The following is a 1,775-nucleotide window of genomic DNA, read 5'->3' as shown; positions in this document are numbered from 1 at the left end:
GATATCTAACGAAGACTAGTGGAAGCATCAGGTAGACGAGTCCATCCGACTCCAGGGCATGTCGCTGAGTGTAGATCGTAGCCCCACTCCTGGTCGGAAAAGTACTCTGCAACATGATACGTTGCAGCCGTGTAGGTCAGCATATGGAATATGCCGGCAAGTCATCAAAGAGAGGGGGGGAAATAATAACCAACTATTTCTACATGCATATATGGCAGGTGGGGCTATAAGTTTTAGCATAAAGCAATTTTTCTCCTACAACAAGAGAAGGCTGAAAGCAAAATATTACTACATTGTTTGTTGTTAACGAAATGGTTCCGCCAAACAATTCTCGTACCCGAGTTGTCGATAATTCCCACATCATTTTAAATTGTGTTGAGAGTTCAGGGAAATTCAATGCCTTCGGCTCAAGTTGTCCTTGACCGTGGACACGGCTAATCGATTAGGTTTGGGTACTCTGCACAGTTTTGCACGCGTTCCCCACAAGATTTGATCGCCTCCGGGTATGTCCTCGCACTTCAGGGTGTTTGAAGACCGGATGATCAAAACATGGACTTTCAATGGGTCCCTCTGATCCCCTGTCGGTGCCCATCCAATCCTACCGTTCTTCTACATCTGCTAGCACCGCCTGTCCAGAGTCGCCGCGTTGTCCAACCAAGCCAGAGCCCATAATGACTTGTGGCTGTGCAGGTAAGCCTTGGGTCTTGAAGCCTCTGTCCGTCTCTTCGAGTCTGGGTGAAGCTTTCCGCAAGATGACATGGCACGTCTCCAAGCATCCCGGGGTCGTCCAATGGTTCCAGGGAGCCCGTCAAAACCGTCCTTCACCCAGAGTTGCATTTCTTCACGAGGTCTTGAAAATCTTGACTTAACCGGTCTTGGTTATTTAATTATGCTCGCATCACTCTTGTTATGCACTCAACCAGAATACCGTCTACTCAAGCATAGCAATATGAAATTTGTCGTCCCGGGCCAAGTATCGGGGTTGTTGTGTGCCTACCAAATGATACTACAACCTATAACTATAATTTCCAAGTACCTACTCAGCATGCAATTGGGCAAAGAAGGGTGAAACTACCATGCATAGAAAACATAGGCGATGGTATGATCAAAATGACTTACCTTGCTGATTGTTGTCTTGATCGAGCGCTTCTAAGTAGCAAGCTTCGCACTCCGGGTGATCTAGCGATACAAACAAATACACACCATAAGCACTACTATCATCAACAACTAAAATAACATCACAAGCACAAAGTAACTATTGCATAAAGTGAAGGAATTCACTTCACCTAACTAAGGCAGAAATTGTTTCTGTTAAAACCACAAGTAAAAATATTTAATTTTTTTTGAAACTTATACTACAGAAAGATATAATCACTAGGAATCAGTACCAAAAAGAATCAAATAAAGGTCTATTTTTAAACTCCTGGAATAAGCAAAACAATGTTTAAACTAAATCTGATCTAATTCAAATTTGAAAATTTCAAACATAGACGAATAATATGTTTTTGAAAACTACAGAAAAGTTGTGATCTACTGGAACAAGTTTCAACTCCATTGGAGTTCTGGATCAAAAGTTATGATCAAAACAAGATTGAAACTTTCTCTGTTTTGGAATTAATACAGAAAAAGAAAATCTGAATTCTATCGGATAGGGGAACACGTGTCTCTCTCTGGTTGGTTGGAAGGATGTTTGCTGCGGTGACCACTAGCAAATGGACGAATCTTAACAAAAACTCTCTGGCTAATAGTAAGTGAAAGAAAACCGTTCGGGTTTT

This window comes from Hordeum vulgare, chromosome 3H, assembly GCF_904849725.1.
Source record: "Hordeum vulgare subsp. vulgare chromosome 3H, MorexV3_pseudomolecules_assembly, whole genome shotgun sequence".
In the NCBI taxonomy this organism is placed as follows: domain Eukaryota; kingdom Viridiplantae; phylum Streptophyta; class Magnoliopsida; order Poales; family Poaceae; genus Hordeum; species Hordeum vulgare.
The sequence above is the reverse complement of the archived record's forward strand: the minus strand, read 5'-3'. Positions refer to the sequence as shown.